General features: G+C 40.9%; 1 protein-coding gene across 1 annotated transcript in view; it reads right to left on the bottom strand.

The window, feature by feature from the left end:
* Positions 1 to 14,247, bottom strand: part of PIP5K1B (phosphatidylinositol-4-phosphate 5-kinase type 1 beta) — a 453,566-nt gene that overhangs the window by 393,661 nt on the left and 45,658 nt on the right. The gene's annotated exons all lie outside the window — the stretch shown is intronic.

Genomic DNA, 14,247 nt, shown 5'->3' on the forward strand with positions numbered 1-14,247 from the left:
AAAGGAGGCAAGGATATACAATGGAGAAAAGACAGTCTCTTCAATAAGTGGTGCTGGGAAAACTGGACAGCTACATGTAAAAGAATGAAATTAGAACACTCCCTAACACCATTCACAAACATAAACTCAAAATGGATTAAAGACCTAAATGTAAGGCCAGACACTATAAAACTCTTAGAGGAAAACATAGGCAGAACACTCTATGACATAAATCACAGCAAGATCCTTTTTGACCCACGTCCTAGAGTAATGGAAGTAAAAGCAAAAATAAACAAATGGGACCTAATGAAACTTAAAAGCTTTTCAACAGCAAAGGAAACCATAAATAAGACAAAAAGACAACCCTCAGAATGGGAGAAAATAGTTGCAAAGGAAGCAACTGTCAAAGGATTAATCTCCAAAATATACAAACAGCACATGCAGCTCCATTTCCAAAAAACAAACAGCCCAATCCAAAAATGGGCAGAAGACCTAAACAGACATTTCTCCAAAGAAGATATACAGATTGCCAACAAACACATGAAAGGATGCTCAACATCACTAATAATTAGAGAAATGCAAATCAAAACCACAAAGAGGTATCACCTCACACCAGTCAGAATGGCCATCATCAGAAAATCTACAAATAAATGCTGGAGAGGGTGTGGAGAAAAGGGAACCGTCTTGCACGTTGGTGGGAATGTAAATTGATACAGCCACTTTGGAGAACAGTATGGAGGTGACTTCAAAAGCTAAAAATAGAACTACCCTATGACCCAGCAATCCCCCTCCTGGGCATATACCCTGAGAAAACCATAATTCAAAAAGAGTAATGTACCAAAATGTTCATTGCAGCTCTATTTACAATAGCCAGGACATGGAAGCAACCTAAGTGTCCATCGACAGACAAATCGATAAAGAAGATGTGGCACATATATACAATGGAATATTACTCAGCCAAAAGAAGAAACGAAATTGAGTTATTTGTAGTGAGTTGGATGGACCTAGAGACTGTCATACACAGTGAAGTAAGTCAGAAAGAGAAAAACTAATACCACATGCTAACACATACATATGGAATCTAAAAAATGATTCTGATGAACCTAGGGGCAGGACAGGAATAAAGATGTAGACATAGAGAATGGACTTGAGGACACGGGGAGTGGGGCAGGGGAAGCTGGGATGAACTGAGAGAGTAGCATTGACATATATACACTACCAAGTGTAAAATAGATAGCTAGTGGGAAACAGCTGCATAACACAGCGAGATCAGCTTGGTGCTTTGTGAACCACCTAGAGGGGTGGGATAGGGAGGGTGGGAGGGAGGGAGAAACAAGAGCGAAGGGATATGGGGATATATGTATATGTATGGCTGATTCACTTCGTTATAAAGCAGAAACTAACACACCATTGTAAAGCCATTATACTCCAATAAAGATGTTAAAAAAATTTTAAAAAGAGTAGGGATTAAGGGGTACAAACTACTATGTATAAAATAAATAAGCTAGAAGGATGTATCATGCAGCACAAAGAATATAGCCAATATTTTATTATAACTTAAAAAAACCAAAATTAAAAGGCAATTTTAATGTTGCATTGTTTTATAAACTCTGAAAAGTTATCATATTCACTTAAAATTTGTTAGTTCTCCTGAATTACCAAAATCTGGACCAAATGTGTTCTTTAATCTAATTTTTGGTAGCATTAGTGCAGGAAAATAACATCTGAAGTTTTTTTCCTAGCAGATATCAAAAACAAATGTCTGGATTTATAGAGTTAACTATTAGAATGTTGACAGAATCCTGTAAATATTAGAAATAGAACATTTTAACTACTTGATCTTAAGCCAAGTTTTCTTTACATCATAGTCTCTTTGACTTCAAGCTAGGCTGTTTAAACTCCTGTGAAGCCTTCGCTGATGTTGAGGAGTCACATGTCCTTTGGTGTCTACTTGGCTCCAGCATCTCACTTACAGTTTACATCTCCTGCAGCAATCACAGTGGTACATTGCTGCAAATCCCTATCGTTGTCATGATGGTGAATTCAAGTCTCAATTTATTAAATAACAGACTAAAATCTTATTCTAGAAAAAAAGATTGTCCAATGGAAAATTATCACTGTACAGGACTTTGACATGAGGACAGTGGCAGACACAGCCCTGTTACTGACAGTCTGACATTAGGACATTGAACCCATCTAACCGTGGTCACACACTCAAAGTCAACAGAAGTCAAATTCATAATGCGAGGAGACTGTTTAGCAATTCCACATGCTCAAATGCCATATCATGCAGAATATACTTAAATTGTTTTTTGATTATCATGATTGAGAAAAAATACATTAAAATATTCTTACTGAGCATTGAGGATCGCAAGAATCTGTCTCTGAAGTCATTACTGTACATTGTGAGCACTCATCCCTGAAAAGAGATAGTGCCAATACAGGGGTCACATTTCTTTCTACTTTGTTGTTGTTGTTTATTGAGATCAGTGGCTTTTACACATTTTCCTTTACAATTGTGATAAACACATTTAACGTAAAATTTACCAGCTTAACCATTTTTAAGTGTATAGTTCAATAGTGTTAAGTACATTCACCCTGTTATGTAACCAATCTCCAGAATTCTTTCCATCTTGCAGATCTGGGACTCTGTACCCACTAAACAATGACTCCCCATTCCCCGCCTCTCCCCAGCCCCTGGGAACCACCATTCTACTTTCTGTCTCCATGAATCTGACTACTCTAGGTACTTCACATAAGTGGAGTCATACAGTTTTTGTCTTTTTGTGACCGGCCCCTCTATTTGAAAATAAAATAACACACACACATGAGATTAGGCTTAAACAATCACGGGCCTTGGAAACAGCATCTGAGGACTGTATGTAAAGATCTTTCCTGTTCTGAACTCTCACACGTGGGTGCCATTCTCTTTGCTATCCTCGTTCCCATTGTGCTGATCTGTCAACAAGTTGAAAAGTTGACCCTTTTCCTTTTGGTTTCCCAGGCTGAAAGTGTTGAGATTAGACCTGAAAGAAACAACTGTTGTCACCCATGAAATGATGAGCAATGGTTCTTACATTTTTGGGGGATTTGGGTAAAAACTTTTGAGGATCTGATGAAAGCTACGTATCCTTTCCCAGAAAACTGCACAGGCACGCAGACTTTTGCACGTAGTTTCAGGGGGTTTATAAACCTTGGTTTAATTTGGGTTCCCTCAGAAATAAACCCTGAGATAAGGACTTGGATGTAAGTAGTTTATTTGGTAGGCGATTCAGAGGAATACATTGAGGAAGTAAAACAGAGAAGGGAAGAAACCCGGTAAAGGATGTGTTACCTAGTAGGTACCACTGTGGATAACAGAGGCTCCATTTTGCTGGAGGTCCTCTGAGACAATGTGCAGAACATACCTTAGAATTGTGGCGTTAACTTTCCAGCTATTCCAGATTGCTCTGCCCTGGGGCAAGCATGTTCCTGCAGCCAAAAAAGCCCTCAGGTAAAGGAAAGCCCTCAGGTGTTTGAGAAGGCTTCCAGGTGTATGGGAATTGTTCACTGAAGCTGAAGGTAAGTTCTGGGAGGGCCAAGGGGGGATGTGGGTGGGGCATTAACACTGCTACGGATCCTGGGAAACTCATCCATGCACATGGGTTAAGAGTCTTTGGAAGAGGTTTACTAACATCTCTTCTAGTTGCAAGAGCCTATTGTCCTGTTTAAGCAGTGGACAGCTTTCTTGTCCTCTCAGGCACAATTTTTGGAGCAGATATTCAAGTGAGCCCTCTCCCGAGCAGCCTGTAGTAGACATGCATAGTGAGACTGCACCCAGCCCGCTCAGCTTAGTGCAACCCCATCTGTGCACGTGACCCAGCTATCACTATTTATTCCAGACATCCACTCTGACAGTAGTGAGCTGCAAGGTCTGACCCAGTGGGCTCATTTGCTTAATTCCATGGCTTATGAGAATGATGTACACAGTGGGGATCTGCAAAAAAGTTAAATGGAAATGGCCTCACTGCCACCTCAGATTGGATTCTCTGTTATTCATTTCCTCTGCCTTATAATTAAAGCCCACAGAGGAGGTGGTCAATTTTATTAAGAAATAAACCAGCAACACATGGGGGCCTTACTGATGAAATGCAATTTTTTAAAAATCCCAAGCATAAGCATCAGGACTTTTTGGTGGTGGCTTTCCTAATTGTCACATTGGAGGAGGTGAGAACAGAGCAGGAACAATTGGAGGGGAGCTGAGATCTTAGGTTCTGTTTAGGGTTGAATTGTGTCCCTCCCCAAAAGATGTTGAAGTCCTAAACACTCGTACCTCTGAATGTGACTTTATTTGGAAGTAGAGTTGTAAGGAGATAGGGTAGGGGTCCCTGGAGAAAGAAAACCAGGTATGGCTTTCTTGACATAAGGGAAGCCATTTTTTGTCTAAGCTCATTTTGTGATCTAAGCCTGGCCACAATGCTTGCCCTTGAACAGGTCTCAGAAATTAATGATCTTAAGAGAACAAAGGAATGCAGGAACAGAGGAAAAGCACTCAAGAAACAATAGTTCAGCAATAAAACAGAGTCCTAGTTCCTCCTCAAGGGATATACATAACAACCTGATACACACCTTTGAGTTGTTCTACAGAAACTAAGGCCCCCAACCAGCTGGAGGATGGTAACTACATGCAAAGACCCCAAACTGGTCGGAACCTAAGGAATGATGAAGTGGACCTTTTCTGACCCTCGTGACTTCAATCAACTAAAGCGTGGACTCTGTCAACCTTTGCCCCAACTCTACGTTGAATTTACCTCCACTCAAGCCCCTTCATGACTTTGCAAACACCAGTCAGCCCCTTCATGAATATGCATGTACCCTTAGCTTAAAACTTCCCCAATTTTGGTGTTCAAGGAGACGCTGCTTTGGGAAGGATCTCCGGTGTTCTCCTTACTTGCTGCAAGTAATAAATCCTTCCTTCTCCTGATCTTTAGCTTGGTTTATCTTTTGGCTTGACACCCACCAGGAGGCGAACCCAGTTTTCGGGTAACGGAGTCTTTGCAGATGATCAAGTTAATTTAAGATGAGGTCATTAGGGTGGGCCTGAATCCAATATGACTAGTGTCCTTATAAAGAGGGGAAACTTAGACCCAGAGACTCACAGAAGGATGACAATGTGAAGACACAGGGAGAATGCCATCTACAAGCCAAAGAAAGTCCGAGAACAGATTCTCCCTCAAAGCCCTCAGAAAGAACCAATCGTGCTGACACCTTGATCTCAGATTTCTAGCCTCCAGAACTAGGAGACAATACGTTTCTGTTGTTGAAGCCATCCAGATTGTGGTACTTTGTACCACAAACAGCCCTAGGAAACTAAAAGAGGCTTGAAGTAAGGAAACAAACTGAAGTCCAAGCTTGGGGAGAAAGATGGGGCAGTGAGAGGGGATAAAGAAGATAAAGAACATAATACGAGTCAGTCTCCCTGACTTCAGAATATACTACAAAGCTACAGTAATCAAGACAGTATGGTACTGGCACAAAAACAGAAATACAGATCAATGGAACAGGATAGAAAGCCCAGAGATAAACCTGCGCACATATGGTCACCTTATCTTTGATAAAGGAAGCAAAAATATACAGTGGAGAAAAGACAGCCTCTTCAATAAGTGGTGCTGGGAAAACTGGACAGCTACATGTAAAAGAATGAAATTAGAACACACCCTAACACCATACACAAAAATCAACTCAAAATGGATTAAACACCTAAATGTAAGGCCAGACACCATCAAACTCTTAGAGGAAAACATAGGCAGAACACTCTATGACATAAATCACAGCAAGATCCTTTTTGACCCATCTCCTAGAGAAATGGAAATAAAAACAAAAATAAACAAATGGGACCTAATGAAACTTAAAAGCTTTTGCACAGCAAAGGAAACCATAAACAAGACAAAAAGACAACCCTCAGAATGGGAGAAAATATTTGCAAATGAAGCAACTGTCAAAGGATTAATCTCCAAAATATACAAGCAGCTCATTGCAGCTCAACATCAAAAAAAAAAGCAACCCAAATCAAAATATGGGCAGAAGACCTAAATAGACATTTCTCCAAAGAAGATATACAGAGTGCCAACAAACACATGAAAGGATTCTCAACATCACTAATCATTAGAGAAATGCAAATCAAAACTACAATGAGGTATCACCTCACACCGGTCAGAATGTCCATCATCAAAAAATCTACAAATAATACATGGGGAGGGGGAAGGGTAAGCTTGAACGAAGTGAGAGAGTGGCATGGACTTATATATACTACCAAATGTAAAATAGATAGCTAGTAGGAAGCAGCCGCATAGCACAGGGAGATCAGCTCGGTGCTTTGTGACCACCTAGAAGGGTGGGATAGGGAGGGTGGGAGGGAGACGCAAGAGGGAGGAGATATGGGCATATATGTAAATGTATAGCTGATTCATTATGTTATAAAGCAGAAACTAACACACCATTGTAAAGCAATTATACTCTAATAAAGATGTTTTTAAAAAAAAGGACATAATACGATTAAAGAACAGAGAAGGAAGTGATGTTATGAGTCTAACATCGCACGGGGTGTCTCTGAGTCACCAGGGATCAGGGAGAAGATTCAAGAAGTTTAAGTCCAGGTAAAGGCAATTTCAGGACACACTCTCCACGAATGGGCCTTGTTCTCTTTCCCTAGCGATACCCTCTACTTTCCTCCACCACTCAGAGGAGCTGCCCTTGAAGAATTCTGTGTTCTCTCTCCCCCTTGCCTTGTCTATGTTGAAAGGCCTCCTCTCTACCCACAACACATGGACCTTATCCCATCAGCGTATTTGTCCCTCTGCCTTATAATTGTCCCCCGTTGGCTTCCCCACTAGGCTGAGACTTCTCTGAGTGCAAGGACTTTTCCATTATTTTTTTCATTCTTTTCCATTATTGCATCCCTAGCATCAGACACTGATGCCTGGTATATTATAGGGAGGCTCAATAACTGTTCGTTGAAGAAATGAATGGATGGATGGGTGGATTAATGGATAGATAGATGCATGAAGGCATAAAAAGCGTGGACTTGATATTAAGACAAAACTTAGCTTGCATCTTGGGGCTGTGTAGGTATTTCCTGGGCTCAGGGTGGTTGTAGGATGTGGCTTTTTAGGTAAGAACGTGGTCAGTAGGACCAGCAGTTGGGGAGGGCTTGCAGCACTGTGGCTAGAGCCATGTGGTATTCATTCATTTATCCATTCATGCTCAAACATGCTTGGAGTGCTATAGTGTTCCAGGCACTTAGGGATACAAAGATGGGGAACAGTAAAATTCCGTGAGGGGCTTTACAGGTGGACGGAGGGAGAGACTGGTAAATAAGGAAGGGCAAAGGTGTATTCCCAAAGATATTTGCTGCATCATCATTTATAACATCAAAAAATTGGAGAAAACCTTAGTGCCCATCTACAGGGAGAAATGGTTAAATATAATATGGTATATTAATATGATGACATAACATGTAACAAATAAAAAAGAACAAATAAGATCTTCAGTTACTATTTCAGTTAAGATTAGTTTGGGCTATGAGTGATAGAAAATTTGAAATTAGAGTGGTTGTGACTGATATAAAACCTGACATTAGAGTTGCCCAAACAGAAATGTACTTTTCTTCATGTAAACAAAAGCCAGAAGTAAGCAGGTTGTGGTGTACCAATCATCAACTTAGGCTTCTTCTTTTGCTATTCCTCCATCCATGGAATGTGACTGCTGCCTCATGGTCCAAGAACTGCTACTAGAGCCCCAGCCATCACTTCTGCATTCCAGGCATCAGGGAGAAGGAATGGATAAAGAATGGAACGCCTATTCCCTTTATAGCTACTTTGAGAAGTCGCACATGATGTTTTTGATTTTGTCTGTATCCATCAGAGTTCCAGTGATTATAAGTGTTAAGAGATAAAGGATTTATTATGGAAAAATTGACCCTACATTCTGGGAGAAGCTGCAGAAAGTTGGAGCGTCAGAGAAGGCATCACCAACTGGTTATTTTGAGAAGCCAAGCATGTCGAGCTGCTGAAGGGGCTGGAAAGGGGGAGCTCCCAGGGAGATATATGGGAAGCTGCTGCCATGTCTGGGGGTCCTCAGCCAAACATCTGGGGTGTGTCAGCAGGGACAAGAGTTGGGAAAAAGAGTTGGACATGCAACAAAAGAGAGTAAGTTCCAGCTGGAAACTGTTGGACACCTCTGCATCCATCTGTTACCACATTGGACAACAAAATGACCATTAGACAATAATGGCTGCTGTCTCACTTCTGCCTCCTAAATTTCACAGAATTCCTCTTTTGACCAACTATAACTTGGAACCACACACGAAATATAACTTTGGAAAATGTAGCTTCAAGTTTAACCAAGGTGACACAGCAAAACCACCACAGTCCACGCTCCGTCACCCTGGCATGTATATAAATCCTTAAAAAAAAAACAAACAAACTACATTTAACTTTCAAATAAAGACAATAGTGAAATCATGTTTCCATTTAACATGATGCAGGTATTCCTCATATAGCAGAAAAACGCAAACCCTTTTCCTAAAAAAGTCTACTCGGAAGCTCATGTGTAACATTTGTCCATTATTGAATGATGCTCAGTCCTCTTCTAGCTGAGTTACACTCCGATAGCCTTTAACTTAAACACTGAGATGTAAAGTTAACTGCTATTAACACGTCCTATGTTAGATAGTAGGAGAATTGGGAAAATAAAAATGTATTGGTTAATATATATTACAAACATGTTCACATCAAAGCAAGGAAGAAACAGTCATAAATACTAGAGTCCTCATTTCTACAACTGGTCATGTGGTCATAGCTGGTATTTATTACTTTTCTCTTTCACTACTATATTTCATATTTTCTTTTTCCTCAGCAAGCAGTACAGCTGATCATAATCTTACATGATGGAGTAAACCAACCTTCATTCCAGCAGGGTCTCAGCCATTACCAATCCAGTTTATATTGGATGTTGTAGTTTTCCATTAACTTTTTTTTTTTTGGCTGCGTTGGGTCTTCATTGCTGTGCATGGGCTTTCTCTAGTTGCGGCGAGCGGGGGCTACTCTTCATTGCGGTGCACGGGCTTCTCGTTGCGGTGGCTTCTCTTGTTATGGAGCACAAGCTCTAGGTGCATGAGCTTCAGTAGTTGTGGCTCTCAGGTTCTAGAGCGCAGGCTCAGTAGTTGAGGTGCACAGGCTTAGTTGCTCCACGGCATGTGGGATCTTCCTGGACCAGGGCTTGAACCCGTGTCCCCAGTATTGGCAGGCAGATTCTTAACCACTGCACCACCAGGGAAGTCCTTCAGTAACTTTTATCATAGGACACGGGATGGCTAAGAGGCAGCCTAAGAGGATCTCCGATGTTCCAGACATACTCTTCCCTGACCCCACTTTTCCTTGATGGTCAGGATCAGTCACCCCAGCCAGTAAGTACTGAGATCTTTTTTTTTTTTTTTTTTTTTTGGTTAGTTTGTTCTTTGGCACGAGTTGACTAAAATGATCAGAAGAGCATGTCAGATATCAGCTAAAAACCCACTATTGTGTCTGCCAATGGCAAGATTTCTCCACTGGGATTTGAGATCTCTAAACTAAGAGCCCAAAATTGTGGGAACAAAAAGCAAAGACTTTACTAATGGATCACCAGGGATAAAAGAGAAGGAAGCCACTCTCATTGCACCCCCTGATTCCAAGACACATAAATCCTGGCTATGGGAGAAACAGCACAGACACCTGAATTTTTGTCAGATTTGCTTCCCACCCTCTGGCATGGATGTGTCATATCACGCTGTCTGGGGTAATGGCTACTTCCTACTCCCCAGGTCAAAACAGTGTGATATCATCAATGCAGTGGACCAGCATCACATCCTGTGGAATACAGAGGCAATGAAATCCAAGCAGACTAGGTGTTGACAGAGGACCAGAAAGTGGATAGAGACCTGGGGTAGGACAGTGAAGGTTTACTGCCGAGCCTGCCAGAGGAAAGCAAACAGCTTCTGACGGTCTTTACTAACGTGTGTGGAAAAGAATTCACTAGAGCCGTTGTTATCCTTGAGCCCAGTTAAGGGATGGGTTGTGAAACCTGCCGAACTTGAAAGACTCCAAATATTTCTCAAGTTGTAGGCCTTGTGAGTATTTCCAAGGGCAGCATGGAATGCCAGCTGATCTTCTTCTCCTTGTTCTCAGCTTAGCTTCAGAACTCCTTCTTTGTAGCAAAATGAAAACCAGGAATACCAGAGTCTTTTGGCTTCTAAAAACAAGTTGGACGACAGGTACTTAGTAACAGGAAATGGTGTTACTTTATGAATTTTGTTACATACTAGAATGCAGAAGAGAGAAAGCATGCCAAGTTATAAGAAAATTCAGACATTCACTCTGGGTAACTTGCTGGGAAGATCTGTGTAAAAACAAATAAACAAACAAAAACTTGTATATAAAATCACTTTCTCACTGACTTCCACTGCATTTTGGTACTGGATGAAAAGATGAAGGCAAGATTAAGCCACCTAGGATGAGTTTCTTAGAGGGTAGCGAAAAGGTGATTTTTTAAAAACTATTTTTTTCAACAAATTTATTTATTTGTTTGTTTATTTATTTTACAGTAGGTCCTTGTTGGTTATCTATTTTAAATATAGCAGTGTGTACATGTCGATCCAAAACTCCCAATCTATCCTAAGAGGTGATTTTTGATGAAGGAATTTTAAATAGGTGGCATCAAATTCTTGCTGGGGAGAATGTCACTCTGTAATATGAGGGAAGTAGAATAATAGACCAACTGTCCCAGAAAGGGCCTCAGAGGCCACGCAGTATGAGTTTCTCCTTTGACAGATGAGAAAAATGAGACTCCTTGAGTTGAAGTGACTGGACCACCAACACACAACTAGAAATTTAGAGTTTCAGTGAAGCTTAATATCCTGGTCCTGGTAATATTCCTCGTATAAGCTATATACAACCATGAGCAAGTTACTTAACATCTCAGTGCCGCAGTTTACTCATCTGTAAAATGAGGATAATTACAGTGTCTACCTCATAGGGTTGTTGTGAAGACTGAATGAGATATGTACTGTGAATCACAGAGCAGGATAACAGATCGCAAACAATAAATGTGTGCTATTATTATTACTTGTCTTAGGACAAGCTTCTGACTCTTAAACCAGTGTGATTTCTAAGTCTATGCCATCTTTGAAATGGCGTTTTGGAATCCAAGTGCCTGTCAGAATAGGATGGTACTAACTTGTCTCAAAAGAAGATTGAGTCTCTAACAATGGCCTTTTCAAGCGGTCTCTCATCACCTCTAACCAACAGCTACCTTCAAAGAGTAATGGCAGTCTCTTTGCTTTCACTTCCAGATCTTGGATAGTGTCACTTTTGGCCAACTCTCAGAATCATTATAGGGGAGGGGATTCTGGGAAGCATATTTCTCAGTTGACAATATGGCAGCACAGTGACTCCTTCCCACAATAAATGTCCACGTCAATCCTTCATTCTCTTGAAAATAAATGACACAGGGTGCTATTTTACGGTCTCCCATACACATTTCTGGTATCGCATGACATACTAGGGAGTGAACCTTTTTTTTTTTTTTTAATAGTATGGGTGGCTTGCCTTGTTTAGAGATTCAAAAAACCTAGAACAGGCAGCTTCTTGAGAACTCAGTGTAGCCACCTGAGATCTCCTTGAGGTGTCAACTGGTATCACAGAATAACTTGTGTCGTTAACAGGCATCTGGAATATGCGGTGCTGAATTGCAAAGTATGATGATGCATTCCATCTCTTTTACTCCTGTTCTTTAAGAAGAGAAAATATGCATGAAGGATTAGAAAACAGCTCTCTCAAATCTTTTTCTGACATGTTTATTTTAACAAGTCTATTTTAATCAAATAAAATGAGGCACTCATTCTCTTCTGGTGTTTCTCAAGAATGGATACCATACAAGAATTAAGTCAGATCCAGACACGGGAATTTATTTTCAAGTAGTTCTTGGTGCGATACTATCTTAGGTAGCTGAGATGCAGTCAAGCCTTCTTTAGACACCCTTTTTTTTTTTTTTTTTTTTTTTTTGGTACGCAAGATGGTAGGAAGAGCGTGATCTTTGAAATCTAAAGGAACTCGATAGAAATCTTCCCTCTGCTACCGACCAGCTTTGGGACTTTGAACGTGTTAGCACAGCAGAACCTCCACACTTTCCCCATCTCTCCCTGGATAGGCTCCTTCCTCTCAGCCTTTCCTAATGTATGTTTATTTTGTCAACTTCCTGTGATTAATTAATTCATATTGATGTGTAAATGCTGTAGGAGGTAAATTCTGACGTTTAGAAAGTCTTCTTCATTCCCTTCTTCTCTCCCCGCCTTTTATCCTACTCCAAGGAGAGGATGTGCGAATCTGCTTTGATCAGTGTGCCCAACAATGACTTGGTGAAATTCTAGGGGACTCTGGATGGCTTCTAGGACAGCACATGGAATGGCATGTGTCTCTCTTCACTAATATTCTTCCAGTTGTAATGGTCAGATTACATGGGGTTGCTTGGGCTAGCATAAGCCTTCTCTTTTTCTCTCTTTAGATGGTCTGTCTTCTTTTGCAGCAGGCAGACCTGGGAGGGTTGGGGAGAAGAATGGAGCGGGAAGTCGGGAGCCAGCTCTAAGCATTCCTGAATTCCCTTCCCTCTGGCACTTGAGGCGTGTGGCTTTTCATTGGGATGATAGGTTCTGAGGTTCAATGTTAGATGCATTGGGTGGGTATCAGATGAAGTCTACCCTGATAACCAGATCAGCACCTCTTCACTGAGGAAGTTAATCGAAAGCATCACTTTTTCTTGCTCTGCCTACTGTTTGTATTTACCTCCTCTGAAGACCTTGTGGGGAAGGAGGGGTGACTTGTCCAACATAAGATTCAGCTCCCACCCCCTACCCCTTGCAAAATGCCATTTTAAGCTTATCCTAGTCTACCATCCACTTCAATTGTATGGCTTACGGTGTTACTCCTCCCAGGAATGATGACATATAATGGGAGAGGAGGCCTTAAATCAAAGAAATGGAACCCTTTGCAAAGATGAGTTCTGGACAGAAAGCAGGGGAAAAACTCCCATTGAACAGACATGAAGTCTTCAGGGTCACCATCTCTGATGGTCTCAGAACGGGCAACCTTGGCAACTGGGCACCCTCACAGAGGTGATGGCTCACAGGCCATCTGGAAGGAAGTAAACAGGTAGCCAAGAACTAGATCATGACCATTATCCTTAGTCAGTGACTTCTTGCAACCCACGTTTTATCTCATAATTCATAACTTTGGGGAATTAAAAGAAAGAGGATGCTGATGAAAGTTCACAGTTATACCACAAGCAGGCCAACAGTAAAGAGAATGAATCTGGGTAGGGATGCCCGTGGACAATGTTTTAGGAATCTTTAGGGCTTCCCAAGCAGCAAAACTCTGGAAAACAGTAGGGGTTGGAAAGAAATCTGGGGGCAGGCTGGCAATTCAGAAATAACACCTGTAAAGGATCATCTTCACCTCTTAAAAAAAAAATGTGATCACTTATGGCAGTGAACTTAGAATGGGACTCCTTGGCTTTTCTTGGTTGAAGGAGGAACATAAAATTTTCCTCCCATGAACAGGTAATCGAATGAATTGACCCTAATTATGCATGCATTATCTCCTCTTTTAAAAAAACATCCTAGTCTCTTTTTTTTTTTTGCAGAACACTTTTAGGTTTATGGCAAAATTGAGCAAAAGGTACAAAGATTTCCCATATATCCCCTGCCCTCACACATACACAGCCTCCTCTGGTGTCAACATCCCCCACCAGCGTGGTACTTTTGTTATAATTGATGAACCTACATTGACCATCATAATTACCTAAAGTCCACAGTTTACATTATGGTTCATTCTTGGTGTTGTACATTCTATGGGTTTGGACAAGTGTATAATGACATGTGTCCATCATTATGGTATCAAACAGAGTATTTTCACTGCCCTAAAAATCCTCTGTACTCTACCTAGTCATCTCTCCCCCGCAGCCCTTAGCAACCCCTAATCTTTTTACCGTCTCCTTAGTTTTGCCTTCTCTGGAATGTCATATAGTTGGAATCATACAGTATGCAGCCTTTTCAGACTGGCCTCTTTCATTTAGTAATATGTATTTAAGTTTCCTCCAAGTGTTTTCATGGTTTGATAGCTCATTTCTTTTTAGTGCTAATAAATATTTCATTGTCTAATGAAATTATCTAATTAATATTTCATTAATATTTCATTGTAC

This window comes from Physeter macrocephalus, chromosome 9 (genome assembly GCF_002837175.3).
Source record: "Physeter macrocephalus isolate SW-GA chromosome 9, ASM283717v5, whole genome shotgun sequence".
Lineage (NCBI taxonomy): Eukaryota > Metazoa > Chordata > Mammalia > Artiodactyla > Physeteridae > Physeter > Physeter macrocephalus.